The sequence below is a fragment of the Callithrix jacchus genome, chromosome 5, assembly GCF_049354715.1.
Source record: "Callithrix jacchus isolate 240 chromosome 5, calJac240_pri, whole genome shotgun sequence".
NCBI classification, from domain to species: domain Eukaryota; kingdom Metazoa; phylum Chordata; class Mammalia; order Primates; family Cebidae; genus Callithrix; species Callithrix jacchus.
The window spans coordinates 139,064,316-139,083,959 of record NC_133506.1 but is presented as its reverse complement, the minus strand read 5'-3'; the positions used below and the strand labels follow the sequence as shown (position 1 = coordinate 139,083,959).

General features: G+C 39.3%; 1 long non-coding RNA gene across 2 annotated transcripts in view; it reads right to left on the bottom strand.

The window, feature by feature from the left end:
* The window catches only part of LOC128932201 (uncharacterized), a 50,250-nt gene that overhangs the window by 20,538 nt on the left and 10,068 nt on the right, over nt 1-19,644 (bottom strand). The window contains exon 3 of one of the 2 annotated variants that reach the window (XR_008481760.2): nt 16,164-16,388. This is a non-coding gene — a long non-coding RNA (uncharacterized LOC128932201). Of the gene's footprint in view, nt 1-3,561; nt 16,389-19,644 lie in introns of those variants that run through there. The other variant, XR_008481759.2, reaches the window with a different exon arrangement.

The following is a 19,644-nucleotide window of genomic DNA, read 5'->3' as shown; positions in this document are numbered from 1 at the left end:
CTACTTGTTATAAAATCATAATTTAGGATAAATATGTTAAATTTTAGCAAAACCATATTTGATTTAGTCTTTCCACTGGCATTTATAATTTACTTTGAATATTTGTATTAATAATTGCCTCATAATTTTTATTTCAAGGCTCAATGACTATCATTTGAATATAATTTTGTCCAGTATAAAAATACTTGTAGCCGCCTGTGATTTATGAATTGGGCTTTAGATCCTCATTTTCAGACTAATGAGGGGTAGCAGACTTTACATACAATGGGAATGGAGTGAGTACAGGAGGGAGTTTTAGGAGCTTGAGGTCAGAGAGGGAGATAGAGGGTTGTTTACCTAGGGCCTCAAAGGCCATTGGAATTTTACTTTTATTCTGAGATAGAAATCTGTTGGAAGGATTTGAACAGGTGATTGAATGTGTTAGGAAGTTGAGGTTGAGTTGAGCTTCTAAGATGACTAAATAGTGGGATGAATCTGTCATGTAAGTAAGAGAATACCAATTTGGCAGGAAAACAACACATTCTGCGTCCCTCACTGAATTCAGTAACAAGTAAAAATGTATACATATGATGAAAAGGTGAATTAATGTGTGTGGTGATAATTTTCAAAGTATGTATGTTAAATGTTATTAACATAATTTAATAATAATTTTAAAATCAATAACAAAAGTATTGTTTCAAGCGGTTGTGAGATAACTTCAACAATTGGCTGATACCTTAAAAAAAAAAACTATGTTAGAGTCACCACTAGAAGATACATCATGTTGTCACATTAATTTGAATGAGACGCATGTCTCAAAGAAGAAATTATTTCAAGTAGAAAGTCAAGTATGTATGGAATTTAACATGTTGGCAGTTATTCTGTAGCTAGTTGAATTCTATAACATGTTTTAGGATACGAATTTTGGTGGATGCTTAATCTTCACAACATCCCAGTGAAGTAGATGGTATTATTCTCTCCATTTCATAGATAAAGAACCAGAGACACAAAGTTAATTTGCTCAAGGTCACACAGCTCATACCTGGAAGAGCTGGGATTCAGACTCAGGCCATCTGGCTTCTGTGTAGATACTGCCTCTCAAATCATTCCATGAAATACCTGGTTGGGTGAGGTGGCTCATGCCTGTAATTCTAACATTTTGGAAGGCTGATGCAGGAGGATCACTTGAGCTCAGGAGTTTGAGACCAGCCACAGCAATAAAGTGAGACCCTGTCTACAAAAAAAAAGTTTAAAACAATTGACTGAGGTATGGTGATGCATGCCTGTAGTTTCAGCTACCTGGGAGGCTGTGGTAGGAGGATCACTTGAGCTTGGGAGATCAAGGCTGCAGTGAGCAGTGATCAGGCCACGGCACTTCAGCCTGGGTGACAGAGTGAGACTGACTCATGAAATAAACAATTTTGTAAAGATTCCCATAGAAATGACTTAGAAATCAGATATAGAATTATTACCCACTTTGATGCCTACTTTGGGTAGAAAAAATTCAACAAGGCAGTTTTCAACCATCTCAATTAATAGCCTCTAACTTCTCCAGAAAGTTCTTATTTCATAAATTCCTAAGCCAGAAACTACATGGATTAAAATATTTAGTGGACACAGTTTTGAGACAAATAATCTCAATTGGGCTGAATGGAGACCTCTACTTGACTGGAGCTTCCCAGTGATATATAGTGGAGTTTCCCCCTGAAAGAACTTTAGAACATGACTTTCTTCATGCCATATCTCTGTGGAAAAGGAAATTCTTTAAAAAAAAAACAGGCAAACAATGAATAATTTGATTCTCATAGGAAAGTTGTGCATTATAAAGAAAAAAGGACAATATATGCTGGTTAATATCATAAGGGTGAGGCTGTCCTTCTCAAGATTAGAAAATAACACTACACTCAAAGTAACATCAGTGTATGAGCATGTGCCTGAGCATATTTTCTTTTTCTTTTCTTTATAATTTTATTTTAAGTTCTGGGATACATGTACAGAATGTGCAGCTTTGCTGCATAGGTATACATGTGCCATGGTGCTTTGCTGCACCCATCAAGCCATCATCTAGGTTTTAAGCTCTGCATGCATTAAGTATTTGTTCTAATGCTATCCCTCCCCTTGTCCCCCAGCCCCTGGCAGGCCCTGATGTGTGATGTTCCCCTCCCTGTGTCCACGTATTCTCATTGTTTAACTCTCACTTATGAGTGACAGCATGCAGTGCTTCATTTTCTTTTCCTGTGTTAGTTTGCTGAGAATGATGGCTTCCAGCGTCTTCCATGTCCCTATAAAGGAAATGAACTCATTCTTTTTTACTACTGCATAGTATTACATGGTGTATACATGCCACATTTTCTATATCCAGTTTATCATTGATGGGCATTTGGGTTGGTTCAAAGTCTTTGCTATTGTAAATAGTGCTGCAATAAGCATACATGCACACGTGTCTTCATAGTAGAATGGTTTATAATCCTTAGGTTATATACCCAGTAGTGGGATTGCTGGGTCAAATGGTATTTCTAGTTCTAGATCCTTGAGGAATATTTCATATGAGAAGTATACTAGAAGGACACTTAGTAAAAGGGACAGAGCTGGAAATGTAAATTAGGGAATCTGGGTGAGAGTTTTGAGATTTAAGGAGCTCTGGGATAATTTAAAAAGAGCAAAAGAAAGGGATAGGACTAAACATTAGAGGTTGCTGCATTTAGAGACGGGAGTGTTTGGTCACTGCTCACAGTTGCTGCCAAGTAAAGCAAGGTAAAGTGCTTGATGTCTCACAGCCTTTCCAAAATAAGACAATAAGTGATGAGAAATAGATTTCTGAATGACACTATATGTTATAAAGTTCAATGGAAGGGGAGAAACAGGACAATAGAAAAGCTTCAAAAATTAGACAGAAGTTGTTTTGTTATAGAGAAGAATTAAACTTTATTTAAAGAGAAATGGTTAGGAGAAAAGGAAACACTGAAACCATGGGTGAATATTTATAGAGAAAGAGAGTATTTAGCTCCTTCTGAAAACAGATGAGGATCAAAAATGTAATGGGAATCAGATAAGAGTTTTCTAAAAATTGTCTTAGTAAGATGTAATTTAACACAACCTGGAATATGTTGAAGTATTGATGACTGTTTCTAGGGCATCTTTGAGAACTAAAATGCAAATATAATTACTCTTATTATTTTTTCTACCAACACTTAGTTTTTTATGTGAAAAACCCTCTGTTTTAACAAAAATTATTTGTAGTTTAAATTTCAGAAAAGTTAATAATAAAAGTATGAATCATATTTAGCTGTTTTAAGAAAAGTGATTGTTATTGAAGTCTGTCCTTATTGACATCAGGTTTATAAAATGCACTTTACACACCTGTCTAAATACATATATTCATAAACTTAATATTATTCATAAACTTATAAGAAATAAGAAATATTTTAATTTTTAAGAAAAAGAAAAATACATATTATTCATAAACAATATTATTCATAAACATAGGAAATAAATACTTTAATTTTTAAAGAATATTTTAACATTTAATTTCTTAATATTCATAAACACAATAAATAAATTTATGAATAATAAAGGTTAAGATAGAAAAGTGTCTCTATATTTTTAAAAATACTTTTTAAAACTATTTGATTCAAGCCTGAGGAAGAAAAGGAAGAATTAAGAAACATTCTAAAGGAGGGATCCAAGATGGCTGATTAGGAGCAGCTCAGGATTGCAGCTCCCAGTGAAAGCACAGAGGGTGAGAGGACACCACATTTCCAGATGGATTTTTATTGCCCACAGACCAGGAGATTCCCAGTTGGAGGAGCCCCACGGGTTGCCAGTGCAGCTGGTTTGGCTGGCATGGCTGTTCTGCTGGCACCCCAGGGCTGCGGTTCTCCATACAAAATACGGGTCTGGGCACTATTTTAGCTGGCAACTGGAGCTCTGGGAAGGCAGAGTCACCCATTCATCTAATTAAAAAGGTGACTGAAACAGGGAGCCATGCCAGGAGATTCCTGGGCAAAAAAGCGCCACAAATCTCAGTGTCACTGTTTCAGCCAATGCAGTGGGTTGCTGCATGGGAAATCAGAGATCCCAGCACCTTTTCAACAGATGACTGGAACACCTGGGAGAGAGCCAAACTTTCAACTTAAAAAAAAAAAGGCTCTGAGGCAGGGAGCCAGGTGATCAGGCTCAGCTGGTACCACCCCCAGAAAAAAACAGCAATTAGAAATGCTCTGGGTTGAGAGTTTCACAGCAAGCACAGCTGAACCCAGGAAGGTCCAGCTTTGTGGAGGAAGGGTGTCTGCCATTACCAAGGGACTCCACCACTACAGAGGTAGTCTACCATTGCTGAGGCAGCCTGTTGTTGCCAAGGCAACCCACCATGACAGAGAGAGTCCACCATTACAGAGGTGGGCCACCATTGCTGAGGCAGTTCTAACTATACCCGTATAAACAGGACTGCAGGGAAGTACACATGCCAGCTGGACAGAGCCCACAGCAGCTCAGCAAAGCCTCTGCAGGCAGACAGTGACTAAGCTGCCTCCTCGCTGGGCAGGGAAGCCCTGAAAAGAAGGCAGCAGCACAACAGAAACTCATAAATAAAGCCCTAACTCCCTGGGACAGAACACCTGGGAAAAAAAGGGGTTTATGAATTCTGCTGCAGCAGACTTAAATGTACCTGCCCAGTAGCTCTGAATGAACAATGGAGCTCATAGCTCAGCACTTGAGCTCCTATAAAGGACAGACTGTCTCCTCAAGCAGCTTCCTGACCTGTGTATATCCAAAGAGTCACCTTATAAAGGAGAGCTCAGACTGACATTTGGTGGGTATCATTCTCGGACAAAGATAGTGGAAGAAAAAAGTGGCAGCAACCCTTACTGTTCTGTAGCCACTGCAGTTGATCCCCAGGCAAGCAGGGCCTGGAGTGGACCTCAGTAGTCCTACAGCAGAGGGGCCAGACTATTAGAAGGAAAACTAAGAAACACAAAGAAATAACTTCATCATCAACAAACTGGACGTCCACTCAGAGACCCAATCCGAAAGTCAACAACTACAAAGATGACAGGGGGATAAGTCCACAAAGATGTGAAGAAACCAGCACGAAAAAAGTGAAAACACCCGAAACCAGAACACCTCTCCTCCTACAAGTGATCACAACTCCTCACCAGCAAGGAAAGAAGGTTGGATGGAGAATGAGTGTGATGAATTGACAGAATCAGGCTTCAGAAGGTGGCTAATAAGAAACTTCAGTGAGCTAAAAGAACATGTTCTAACCCAATGCAAAAAAACTTAGAACCTTGAAAAAAGATTTGATGAAATGCTAATGGGAATAGACAACGTAGAGAGGAATATAAGTGAATTGATAGAGTTGAAAAACATAATACAAAAACTTCATGAAGCATACATAAGTTTCAAAGGCCGAATTGACCAAGCAGAAGAAAGGATATCAGAGGTCGAAGATCAACTCAATGAAATAAAGTGAGAAGGCAAGATTAAAGAAAAAAGCGCAAAAAGATCAGAAATGATGAGTTTGTGTCATTTGTAGGGACATGGATGATTCTGGAGAACATCATTCTCAGCAAACTGACAGAAGAACAGAAAATGAAACACCGCATATTCTCACTCATAGGCGGGTGATGAAAAATGAGAACACATGGACACAGGGAGGGGAGTACTAAACACTGGGGTCTATTGGGGGGAAAAGGGGAGAGCCAGTGGGAGGGGGAGGTGGGGAGGGATAGCCTGGGGAGAAATGCCAAATGTGAGTGAAGGGGAGAAAGGAAGCAAAACACACTGCCATGTGTATACCTATGCAACTGTCTTGCATGTTCTGCACATGTACCCCCAAACCTAAAATGCAATAAAAAAATTAAAAAAAAAAAAAAGAAATGAACAAAGTCTCCTAGAAATATTGGACTATGTGAAAAGACCTAATCTACGTTTGATAGGTGTAGTTGAATGTGACGGAGGGAATAAATCCAAGCTGGAAAATACTCTTCAGGATATTATCCAGGAAAACTTCCCCAACCTAGCAAGGCAGGCCAATATTGAAGTCCAGGAAATACAGAGAACACCACAAAGATATTCCTCAAGAAGAGCAACCTCAAGGCACATAATTGTCAGATTCACCAGTTTTGAAATGAAGGATAAAATGCTAAGGGCAGCCAGAGAGAAAGGTCAGGTTACCCACAAAGGGAAGCCCATCAGACTCACAGCAAATCTCTCAGCAGAAACCCTACAAGTCAGAAGAGAGTGGGGGCCAATATTCAACATCCTTGAAGAAAAGAACTTTCAATGCAGAATTTCATATCCAGCCAAACTGAGCTTCATAAGTGAAGGAAAAATAAAATCCTTTGAGAACAAGCAAGTACTCAGAGATTTCATCACCACCAGACCTCCTTTACAAGAGCTCCTGAGAGGCACTACACATAGAAAGGAACAACCAGTACCAGCTACTCCAAAAACATACCAAATGGTAAAGAGCATAAACACGATGAAGAAACTGCATCAACTAAAAACTGCATCAGCTGCCAAACAGCCAGATAGCATCAAAATGGCAGGATCAGATTTACACATAAAAATATTAACCCTAAATGTAAACGGGCTAAATGCACCAATCAAAAGACACAGACTGGCAAATTGGATAAAAAGCCAAAACCGATCAGTGTGCCGTATCCAGGAAACCCATCTCACATGCAAGGATACATAAAGGCTCAAAATAAAGAGATGGAGGAAGATTGACTAAGCAAATGAAGAGAAAACAAAAAGCAGGAGCTGCAATTCTCATCTCTGATAAAATAGACTTTAAAGCAGCAAAGATCAAAAGAGACAAAGAAGGACATTGCATAATGGTAAAAGGATCAATGCAACAAGAAGAGCTAACAATCCTAACTATATATGCACCCAATAAAGGAGCACCCAGATACATAAGGCAAGTTCTTAATGACTTACAGAGACTTAGACTCCCACACAATAATAGTGGGAGACTTTAACACCCCATTGTCAATATTAGACAATCCTTCCCAATCATTTTATGAGATCAACCAGACAGAAAATTAACAAGGATATCCAGGATTTGAACTCAGAGCTGGACCAAGCAAAGCTAATAGACATTTACAGAACCCTCCACCACAAATCCACAGAATATACGTTCTTCTCAGCACCACATCACACCTACTCTAAAATTGACCACATAATTGGAAGTAAATCACTTCTCAGCAAATGCAAAAGAATGGAAATCATAACAGTCTCTCAGACCACAGTGCAATCAAGTTAGAACTCAGAATTCAGAACTAACTCAGAACTGCACAGGTTCATGGAAACTGAACAACTGGCTCTTGAATGTTTACTGGATAAACAATGAAATGAAGGCAGAAATAAAGATGTTCTTCAAAACCAACAAGAATGAAGACAAAACAAACCAGCATCTCTGGGACACATTTAAAACAGTCTCTAGAGGAAAATATATAGCAATAAATGCCCACAGGAAAAGCAAGGAGAGATCTAATATCAACACTTGATCGTCAAAATTGAAAGAGCTAGAGTAGCAAGATAAAAAAAACTCAAAACCTAGCAGAAGACAAGAAATAACTAAGATCAGAGCAGAACTGAAGGAGACAGGGACACAAAAATCCTTCAAAAAATCAATAAATCCAGGAGATGGTTTTTTGAAAATATCAACAAAATAGACAGACCACTAGCCAGATTAATAAAAAAGAAAAGAAAGAATAATCAAATAGATGCAATAAAAAACGATAAAGGGGATATCACCACACATTCCACAGAAATACAAACCATCATCAGAGATTGTTACAAACAACTCTATGCAAATAAACTAGTAAACCTGGATGAAATGGATAAATTCCTGGACACTTGCACCCTCCAAAGTCTAAACCAGGAAGAAGTCAAAACTCTGAATAAACCAATAACAAGGTCTGAAGTTGAGGCAGCAATTAAGAGCCTACCACCCAAGAAAAGCCCAGGTCCATATGGGTCACAGCCAAATTCTACTAGGCATACAAAGAGGAGCTGGTACCATTCCTTCGGAAACTATTCCAAACAATTTAAAAAGAGGGAATCCTTCCCAAATCATTTTATGAGACCAACATCATCCTGATACCAAAACCCGGCAGAGACTCAGGAAGAAAAGAAAACTTCAGGCCAATATCCATGGTGAACATAGATGTAAAAGTCGTCAATAAAATACTGGCAAGTTGATTGTAACAGGACATCAAAATGCTTATCCACCATGATAAGTAGGATTCATCCTGCGGATGCAAGGCTGGTTCAACATATGCAAGTCTATAAACGTAATTCACCACATAAACAGAATGAAAGACAAAAGCCTCATTATTATCTCAATTGCTGCAGAGAAGGCCTTTGACAAAATTCAACAGCTCTTTATGCTAAAACCCTCAATAAACTGGGTATTAATGGAATGTATCTCAAAATAATAAAAGCTATTTATGACAAACCAACAGCCAATATCATACTGAATGGGCAAAAACTGGAAGCATTCCCTTTGAAATCTGGCACTAGACAAGGATGCCCTCTCTCACCACTCCTATTCAATATAGTACTGGAAGTTCTAGACAGAGCAATCAGGCAAGAAAAAGAAATAAAGGGTATTCAAATAGAAAAGGTGGAAGCCAAATTGTCTCTATTTGCAGATGACATGATAGTATATCTATAAGACCCCATCGTCTCAGCCCAAAATCTCCTGAAACTGATAAGCAACGTCTCAGGATACAAAATCAATGTGCAAAAATCACAAGCATTCCTATACACCAATAACAGACTTAAAGAAATCCAAATCAAGAACGAACTGCCATTCACAATTGCTACAAAGAGAATAAAATACCTAGAAATACAACTAACAAGGAATGTAAAGGACCTCTTCAAGGAGAACTAGAAGCCACTGCTCAATGAAATAAGAGAGGACACAAACAGATGGAGAAACATTCCATGTTCATGATTAGGAAGAATCAGTATTGTGACAACGGCCATACTGCCCAACGTAATTTACAGATTCAACCCTATCCCCATCAAGCTACCAATGACCTTCTTCACAGAACTGGAAAAAACCACCTTAAACTTCATATGGAACCAAAAGAGAGCCCACATAGCCAAGTAAATTCTAAGCAAAAAGAACACAACAGGAGGCATCACACTACCAGACTTCAAACTACACTACAAGGCTAAAGTAATCAAAACAGCATGGTATTGGTACCAAAACAGAGATATAGACCAATGGAACAGAACAGAGGCCTCAGAGGCAGCACAATACATCTACAACCATTTGATCTTCGACAAACCTGATGAAAACAAGCAATGGGGAAAGGATTCCCTGTTTAATAAATGGTGTTGGGAAAACTGGTTAGCTTTGTGCAGAAAGCAGAAACTGGCCCCCTTCCTGATACCTTACACTAAAATTAACTCCAGTTGGATTAAAGACTTAAACATAAGACCTGGCACCATAAAAACCCTAGAAGAAAATCTAGGCAAAACCATTCAGGACATAGGCGTAGGCAAGGACTTCATGACCAAAACACCAAAAGCATTGGCAACAAAAGCGAAAATAGACAAATGGGACCTAATTGAACTCCACAGCTTCTGCACAGCAAAAGAAACAATCATTAGAGTGAATCAGCCATCAACAGAATGGGAAAAAATTTTTGCAGTTTACCCATCTGACAAAGGGCCTATATCCAGAATCTACAAAGAACTAAAACAATTTACAAGGAAAAAACAAACAAGCCCATTTAAAAGTGGGCAAAGGATATGAACAGACACTTTACAAAAGAAGACATACATGAAGCCAACAAACATACGAAAAAATACTCATCATCATTGGTCATTAGAGAAATGCAAATCAAAACTACATTGAGATATCATCTCATGCCAGTTAGAATGGCGATCATTAAAAAATCTGGAGACAACAGATGCTGGAGAGGATGTGGAGAAATAGGAACACTTTTACACTGTTGGTGGGAGTGTAAATTAGTTCAACCATTGTGGAAGACAGTGTGGCAATTCCTCAAGGACCTAGAAATAGAAATTCCATTTGACCCACCAATCCCATTACTGGGTATATAGCCAAAGGATCATAAATCATTCTACTATAAGGACACATGCACACGAATGTTCATTGCAGCACTGTTTACAATAGCAAAGACCTGGAACCAACCCAAATGCCCATCGATGATAGACTGGACAGGGAAAATGTGGCACATATACACCATGGAATATTATGCAGCCATCAAAAATGATGAGTTCATGCCCTTTGTAGGTACATGGATGAACCTGGAAACCATCATTCTCAGCATACTGACACAAGAACAGAAAATCAAACACTGCATGTTCTCACTCATAGGTGAGTGTTGAGCAATGAGAACACGTGGACACCGGGAGGGAGGCATCACACACCGGGGTCTGTTGGGGGGAAATGGGGAGGGACAGAGGGGGGTGGGGAGTTGGGGAGAGATAGCATGGGGAGGAATGCCACATATAGGTGAAGGGGAGGAAGGCAGCAATTCACACTGCCATGTGTGTACCTATGCAACAATCTTGCATGTTCTTCACAGGTACCCCAAAACCTAAAATGCAATAAAAAAATAAACAATAATAAAAAATTAAAAGAGGAATTACTTTCACAATCGGAAAAGTCACTATATTTTAATGCACAACCAAATTTGTCATGCCTATCAAATTCACTGCCAAAATGGAATATCAATGAGCATATTTCATGTGCCTCCAGAATTTGAGATCTTAAGAAATACAGAAGGCCAGGTGTGGTGGCTGTCACCTGTAATCCCAGCACTTTGGAAGGCTGAGGTGGGAGGACTGCTTGAGCTCAGACCAGTCTGAGTGACATGACAAAACCCTGGCTCTATAGAAAATACAAAAATTAGCTGGGCATGGTGGCACTTGCCTGTAGTCCCAGCTACTCAGTAGGCTGAGGTGAGAGGATGGGTTGAGCCCAGGAGTCAGAGAATGCAGTGAGTACCACTACACTCTGGCCTGGGTGACAGAGCCAGGCCTTGTCTGAAAAAAAGAAATAAAATAAAATACATACATACACAGGAATGAGACCTGACACCTAGATTTAAGCACTGAGAAGACTAGCCCTGTGTGAAGGAAGAAGAGTTACTGTAAAAATTATGACCAACCTAGATGTAGCTTTCCACTGTACCAGGAAGATGTATCATTCCTCTCTAGTATCACATAAAAAAGCAATGGAGGAAATTTAGAGCTTTTCATCCTTTCTAAAAGGCTACTCTGAAGTAGAATTTATCAATGGAAAGAGTAAAATTATCCCAAACCACTGATCAGATCAGTAGACATCAACACCATTGCCCTAGTTTAGTTTGCAGAAGAGTGCAACATGCCCAGTATTCAGTTAAAGACATCAGGAACAATAAAACAGGTAAACAACTAACAGGCTAGCCACCTATCAAACTTCAAATAGAGGCCACTAGAAATTTGAGGAAACTGTTATCTCATCCCAAATATATAAAGCAAGAATGTTGGCCTAGAAAACCTAATACTTTCCATTTTGAAATTTTGTGATTCTAAGACACAGTAAGTTTAATATTTGGCATATTAAGCCATCTTTCCTGGAAGAGCAGCTGATTAAATCTTCCAAAAGGTCGTCAACTTCATGTCAAAAAAAATCATGGCTTAGAGTCAATAAGCCCCAGTGGCTACAGAGACTGGGTGACTGCAAAGAAGCAGCCTGGCATTTATGACCCACTCTATAGCCTCATTAATGATATTCTGCCACCTCTCCAAGTACAACCAATTTCAGCTCCATTTGACCATGTGAGCTTATAGATGGGAGTCTGGTTCAGCACCAAAGCTTCCAAAGGGCAAGGAGAAGCAAGCAGGTGAGGGTCAATCGTGAGCTGGGAGTTCAAACCCCACTTCAGTCAATAGTAATGTGAACTTTGGGGCCTCAATTTCTACATTTACAAAAAGAAGAGAGATGTACTTACTAGATGGGAGTCTCTCTCCAGCTCTTCCATGAAGTATCCCCTAGAAGTCAGGGGATGCATCCTAACTTACTACTCTAACTACATAATAAAGACTCTGTTTTACTATAAAAAAAGTCAGTCAATACCTAAAGGCCAGGCACGGTGGCTCAGGCCTGTAATCCCAGCACTTTGGGAGGCCGAGATGGGCAGATCCGGAGGTCAAGAGATCGAGACCATGGTGGTCAAGATGGTGAAATCCTGTCTCTAATGAAAATACAAAAATATTCCTTTCTTGCACTGCATGAAGAAAAAGATAAAAGAAAGAAAAAAAAAGAAAAAAATATAAAAATATTAGCCAGGAGTGGTGGCACAGGCCTGTGGTCTCAGCTACTCCGGAGGCTGAGGCGGAAGAATCAGTTGACCAAGGAGACATAGGTTGCAGTGAGCAAAGATTTTGCCTCTGCACTCCAGCCTGGTGACAGAGGAAGACTCCTTCTAAAAAATAAATAAATAAATAAACGTGAGCCTGCCTATAAATCATTATACAGATGGTTAAGGAAATAAATAAATGCAAGCTGGCACACAAATATGTAAGTATATAAATAAATGTTGCGATCCTGGGTCTCAATAAATAAATGAATAAATGTGAGCCTACCTCTAAATAATTAGATAGCTAGATAAATTCATAAATCCAAGCCTGCCTCCAAATAAATAAATAATAAATAAATAAATGTGACCTGCTTCTCCATGAATAAGTACATCAGGAAATAAATAAATAATGGTGAGTCTACCCCTAAATAAATCGATTACTAGATAGATAAATAAATCAATAAACAAATAGCCCTGCTTGGTATCTGATGCTTTTAATCCCCCACCAATTGGGAACCTGAGCCGGGTACATCACCTCAGGTCAGGATATCGAGACCATCCTGGACAAGATGGTGAAAGAAATCTTGTTTATTTTAACAAATACAAATGAAAATATAAATGGAAAAACAAAGCCTGGATGGCAGTACATTACTTACAGCATGATTTGCTGAACACTTCAAGCCCACTGTGAGACCTACTGCTCAGGAATAAAGCTTCGTTTCAAAATGTTCCTGCTCATTGACAATGCACCTCATCACCCAAGAGCTCTGATGGAGATGTACAAGGAGATGAATGTCATTTCCACGTCTGCTAACATGACATTCATTCTGCAGCCCAAGGGTCAAGAAGTAATTCTGGCTTCCAATTCTCATTAAGAAATACATTTTATATGGCTACAGCTGCCACAGATATTGATTCCTCTGATGGGTTTAGGCAGAGTAAATTCAAAACCTCCTAGAAAAGGATCACCATTCTAGATGTAATTAGACATCTAGCACATGTGTGATCCATGGGATGAGGTCAAAATATCCCATGCACAGGAGTTTGGAAGAAGTGGATTCCAACCTTTATGGGTGACTTTGAGAGGTTCAGGACTTCTGTGGGGGAAGTAACTGTGGATGTGGTGGAAATAGGAAGAGCATTAGAATGAGAGGTGAGGCCTGAAGATGGGATTGCATTGCTGCATCCTCAGGATTGAAATTGAATAGATGAGGAGTTGCTTCTTACGGATGAGCAGAGAAAGTGACTACTTCAGAAGGAACCTACTCCTGGTGAGATGCTGTGCACATGGTTGAAATGACAAAAAGGACTCAGAATAGCACAGAAACTTGACAAAGCCACAGAAGGATTTCAGATGATTTTGAAAGTAGTTTCTATGGCAGGTAAAATATCAAACAGCACTCCATGCTGCAGAGAAGCTTCATGAAAAGAAGAGTCAGTCTATCAAACTTCACTGATATTTTATTTTCAGAAATGGCCAGCTACTTAGCAACCATCACCCTTGGCAGCCGTCATCATCAAAGCCGCAAGGAGATTATGTAGGACTCACTGAAGGCTCAGCTTTTCCATAGCATTTGTTAGCAATATTTTATTTATTTAATTTTTTTATGGACAGGGTCTCGCTCTGTCACCCAGACTCCAGTGCAGTGGCTCAATCTTGCTGTGTCACCCAGGGTCTAGTGCAGAGGCTAGATCACACCAGCCTCTAACTCCTGGGCTAAAGTGATCCTCCCACCTCAGCTTCTTGAGTAGCTGGTACTACAGGCGCTTGCCACCACACTCAGCTAATTTAAGAAACTTTTGTTTTCTTTGGTAGAGACTGGGTCTCACTATGTTGCCCAAGCTGTCTTGAACTCCTAGGCTCAAGTGATCTTCCCATCTTAACCCCTAAAGTGACATTTACAGGCATGAGTCATGGCAGCTAGCTAGCAGTATGGTATTTAAAAATTAAGGAATTTTGTTTTAGAGGCAATGCAATCGCACACTTAATAGACTGTAATATGTGTAACACAACTTCTGTGTGCACTGGAAAACCAAAAAACTTACATAACTGGCTTTATTTCCCTATTTGCTTATCTTGTGGTAGTCCAGAACAGAACCTGCAATGTCTCCCAGGAATGACTGTCTTTTCTACTGGTTTGTATTTTATTATTTCATCCTCTTAAGATAGTCTTTCACAGAACCTAGGTTTTCAATTTTGATGAATTCTGATTTATCAAAATTTTTATGGGTCATGCTTTTGGTATCAAGTCTAAAATATTTATCCAGCTCAGGCTGGGAGTGGTGGTTCACACCTGTAATCCCAGCCGAGGCAGGTGGATCATGAGGTCAGGAGATCAAGATAATCCTGGCCAATATGGTGAAACCCTGTCTCTACTAAAATACAGAAAAATTAGCTGGGTCTGGTGGCACCTGCAGTCCCAGCTACTCAGGAGGCTGAGGCAGGGGAATCGCTTGAACCCGGGTGGCAGAGGATGCTGTGAGCTGAGATTGCATCACTGCACTAGAGCTTGGGCAAAGAGCAAGATTCTGTTTCAAAAAAAAAATATCCAGCTCTAGGTCCTCAGTTTTTCTCTTCATCATAAGGAGCTATTTTTTCACTCTATCCCATCACCCTCTTTCCATTTTCTGGGTAATTCTTGTCACTCTCTTGCTTTTTAAATTGTCTGTGTGTTGTCTCCCCCCACCAGCAGAATGCAGGCTCCCCAAAGGGAAGACTTTGTCCTTGACTGTATCCTCAGTGCCTAGAAGAACGTCTTGCATGTAGGGGGGCCTCAGTAATGCTCAATAAATGAATGGGTTCCTGATCATTTGGAGGAAGTGGTATTTCTTGAGCCTGAAAACTACAATCTTCAGATATTTTTCTCTCTTTTTCAGACTTCATGAACTGGTAACAATGGCCCCATTACCTGTCCTATTTCACTCTTGGAATAATAATACTACAATTTGTATTATCTGACACTGATTCAGGGAAAGAAGTGCTATTGAAGAGGAGTTGGGTGAAAACTGAGGATAAAGGGGTGGCTTCAGTTGCCATGAGTACCTCTGTCTCAGTAAAGGAGATGACTGCTAGCCTGCTGAATGATGGGCCAGACTTATGACAGAAGTGGCAACAGTGGGTGGAAACATTTTTCTACCTTACTCCTGCTTGCCCTGGTACTTTTCAAAGCCTGGAATTGGAATGGTCATGACCGTGTTGATGACCTTTGATGGCCAGTTAATGATAATCCTCATACAGGTTGGCAAACTGCTGATGGGCATGTCTTGCTTCCAGTGCCAAAAAAGAACTTTATATATTGTGACTTTATACTTTCTTTTGTGCTTAAATGGAAGTGTGACTGACCATGAAGTTTGGGAAAAGATGAGGTTTCATTGTAGCCTAAAAGCCCACAGGCAATGTAACAAAGTTGATACTGAAAGTTTTATTTTCAGCTCATATAATTCAAATTCAATTTCAGAGAAATGTGTTTTAATTTATTCCTCAGTCTTTTTTTCACTTACTCAATATGACTTATTTAAGTAATCCACAAATAGCGTGTACCCAGTAAATAGAATCATAGTTGAATATTATCAAGTCAAGAGCATTTGATATGGACTTCTGTCTTCTAATCTATGAGATGGGCATAATAATGATAGTATCTAATTCAAAGGTGCTTTTTGTGCTTGAATAAAATAATCAGTATAAATCTCTGGAGAGAACCTGACACAAAGCAAGTGCTCATTGATGTAGACTGAGGTTGAGACTACTTTTATTTTCTTCTATCTTTAAAATGTTATGTGCAAAATGCCAGGCCTCATGAGGTGTATTTATTAAGGGGAAGTTACTGCTTTTTTAAAACTACATGTATATCATACCTGATGTTACCTGAGCGTGGCTAGGGTTGGGCGCACATTTCTGCACCTGGGTGTGAGCCATGAGGAACAGGCAGAGACACCTTAGGGAATGGTCCAGCTGATGGGTCCAGGGGAGTCCACAGAGGGCACTTCCTTTGCAGGTGTCCAGGACCCAGCTCTAATCCATAGCAGATTCCTAGTCATGCAGGTGTGATTTTTGCTGGTCCATGGAGGATTTGTCAGGATCTTAAGGGAAAGAAGCCAGAGGTAGAAGACATCTAGTATTTTGAGCATTTATAGCTTGCAAAGTTGTGTGCCACACGCTTTATAAATGCTATTTCATTTAACCCTAACTCCCATGCACTATTTTGTTTGTTTGTTTGTAAGAAATGGAGAAAACTTAGGACCACAGACTGTTCAGATGACTTGCCCAAGATAACAGAACGGTAAGAAGGGACTGAATCAGCATTTGAACTCAGGTACATACGATTCAAACCCTCATCCTTTCTACTACACTGCACAGCCTTCCTCACAGACTGACATGTACTAAGCAGTTTAACTTAGGAGACTGGGAAATAAACCAGAAAAACCATGCATTATTTCTCAGTGGTGTTTGGAAACCTTTCCAGTGAGTGGAATACTTACATCTGCCATTTTGGATATTTGGTTATGACTGAAAAACTACTTGAGAAGTAAAATTTCTAATCAGAAGAAAATCCACCTAGTCTAGAGGGAATCATTCTGAGTTAATTGGATTCTGCCTGGCCAAATCTGTCTGTTGTGGGTGTTCCTCTCAGGCAGGTTCTACTGCTTTGACCATCCAAGGTCTGGGAAAGGCAGCACTGGGACCAAGGCACAAACTTCCTTCCTCATTCTTGTTCCTTTTCCTCTATTGCCAGTGGGTCTACTCTCTATGCCCTTTTGCTGAACCAGGAGTGGTAAGATCTACCTGTGTTGGGAATTGCAATAGAATAGACAGAACTAGTAACTTAGCCTGCTCTGGCTTGTGGTTAATTTGGCCCCCACTTCCTCCACTTGATCAGAGGTCCACAGAAGTGCTTGGAGCCAGTGCTCCAGCTAAGTAACCATGATGACTTGCTTTGCTTTGTCACCTGAGCTTGCTCAGTTGTGAATCCTTGACAGGTAAAGTGAAATATTTCTGAATCTCAGCCGAAATAACAGCACATGACTTTAATCTCATAATTGTCCTGAATATTCTGTATATGACTGCCAGATTCCATGTCTTTCTCTTCTGGACACAGTTAGAGAAACACTGCCAAATCTTTGGTTTTAGATTCCCTAACTAAACTCCACGTAAACCAACTTCCTTTGGCTAAAACGCTTTGTCTTCAGACAAAATGGCAACATTCCAGTGTTCTTTTACATCTGCCCAATTCTGATGTAACTGATGAGACTGTAATTCAGTGGCAGTCTTGCCTTCACTGGACTTCATGATTTCTCCAGTTTTTTAGCCCCAAACTTGAAGATCCTCTCTTTCTGTGGTATATATCTCTAAATAGCTAATTTATCCATTCATTAGGTTTTGGTCTTATATTTCCAATCACAGACCTTAATCTTATTTCCAAGTTTGGAGCACCTAAATTTAGCCCATTTATGTCTGACTTTGTTAAATAGATTTGCTGCTCCACTCTCCTAGAGACACATGGATTTAGATGGAAAATTGATTAACTTATTTTTGAACAGACTGGTTGTACTGAATGATTACATATGGCAGGAGTCTGGGGGAAAATTTTTACATATCTCCATTCCAGGAACATCTACTGCAAATGCCATAATAGACTATCATTCTCATTTTATCTGAATTATTTGAATTATCTCAATAAAGCTCTTTCCATTTTTCTTGACTCAGGCGCTACAGAATTCTAATCACTGAACTGGGAAGGTAAGAGGTTGGGTTGAGAAAGAATAAGATGGACTCTAGAGCTTTCAAAATCACGTGATAATCCATTATTATCCAAGGACGACCTACATAATAACATAATTTCCATACAAAATTAAACTAAAAAAGTCCTTTGACCTCACCTAAATACATGTGAGAGGAGACACATATAAGTATACAGAGAAGAAAGTTGAGGTTCTGTCTCTGAAATGAGAATTGCTTGACAGGTGGGATACTTTAATCAGAAAAAAAAAACTTACCTTGCAGTGTTTTATCAACAAATTTCCTAATTATGGACAACTGGGGGCATTTATTTTTAAAAACAATTTTATTGGCCTTTTGCTAACACAGCAAACATGTATTCTCTATAAAGCATTTCATAAACATACAATGTCAAAAGGAATTAAAATCCTATCTAATCCTACTCACCACTACACAGAGGTAACCACTGTTGGTATTTTGACAATTCTCCAAATGTTTCTTATACACTTACAAAATGATTTGAACAAATAAAATTAGGAGCCTACTATACATGTGTTTCATAACCTGCCTCCTTCATTTGGTCCTTTACTGAGATTAGTTTTGATGTCAAAAAGTGGATACCACCTCATTTCTAACAGCTGTGTTATATTCCGTAGTACACATTACTCAACAAACCCTTTGCTCTTGGAAACTTAGGTTGTTTCTTCACTGACCATACTGAATAAACATCTCAATAGCCAAACATCTGTGCACATTCTTTATTAGTGCCTCGGGACAAGTTTGTTTAATAGCATTTTTGGGCCAAGGAGTATGCAGAGGAAGAAAAATTCTCAATCATGTAGTCAATTGTGCCCCAGAACGCTTCGACCATCGGTGTATGGAAATGCTAACTTTCAACCCCTAAGATTGTTTCTCCCTCGCCATATTTGTTATATATTTAAAGTTGGAATGGGTGGCCATCTTGGACAAACCTCTTCACATAGTCTGTGCGCCGTCAGTTAACAACATTCTCAGCACTTTCAACATTCCCAACAGCTGGGGAAATGAGTGATTTGAACATCTCAAGGTATATAGCTTTGGATGGATGGATGATTGACAGATTTCATAACTGTCGGAAAAGCCTCTGCAACCTTTGGATAGATGATTGGATGGAAGGATGGACAGATGATTGACAGATTTCATAATTGCCAGAAAAGCCTCTGCAACTTCCTGTATTTTTTAATGAATTAAACTTAGTAATAGTGTAATTGGTTAACTAGATGAACTAATAATAGCAGAGCTGCCCATAGACCTTCTCAGCCTTGCCGCCTTTGAAGATACATAAGAACTTAAATAAACAGTCTTAGTTCTTACTTTCCAGTTTCAAACCAATGCAGACTGGCCACACTTTTGGTTTCTCTTCTTGGGTATTGACAAGATTGTCTATCGCATTCTTACAACAAAACCCCTGGACTTGTATTAGCTTAAGGATGTTTCTGGTTGGGGGTACCAGGCCCTGAGTAAAAAAGAAGGGCACATTTTTACCACAAGTTTCCACCTGCTATTATCACCAATTCAAAAAGCAAAAATGGTTATTTGAAAATATGAAATAAAAAGATTGAAAGAGACCTCAGAAGTCAT